Here is a 293-nt window from a genome sequence, read left to right on the forward strand (position 1 = left end):
CTTTTGTGTAAAGCGGACTAAACTGAGCCGAAAAATCCTCTACCATTTTACAATTTTCGCAATAATTAACAAGATATTAATTATTAAAAATTGCCAAATATTGGTCTTGTGTGGGTGAATAATTTTTTATTCAAATACTCAAATATTTTTTTATTCAATATCAAATTTGCAAAAAATTACAAGAGACAAAAATCAATAATTTTCTTCTCATAGAACTCTAAAAATTTTTTCGGAATTTTTTATCAACTTTTTAGTATTGCATTTTCTTATTTTTATCAACATGAGAAAATACG

The 293-nt window shown here is 23.9% G+C and overlaps 1 protein-coding gene across 1 annotated transcript in view; it reads left to right on the forward strand.

Moving 5' to 3' along the window:
• LOC108694561 (transient receptor potential-gamma protein) overlaps nucleotides 1-293 on the forward strand; it is a 116,081-nt gene that overhangs the window by 94,475 nt on the left and 21,313 nt on the right. The window lies entirely within an intron of this gene.

The sequence above is a fragment of the Atta colombica genome, unplaced genomic scaffold, assembly GCF_001594045.1.
Source record: "Atta colombica isolate Treedump-2 unplaced genomic scaffold, Acol1.0 scaffold120, whole genome shotgun sequence".
In the NCBI taxonomy this organism is placed as follows: Eukaryota; Metazoa; Arthropoda; class Insecta; order Hymenoptera; family Formicidae; genus Atta; species Atta colombica.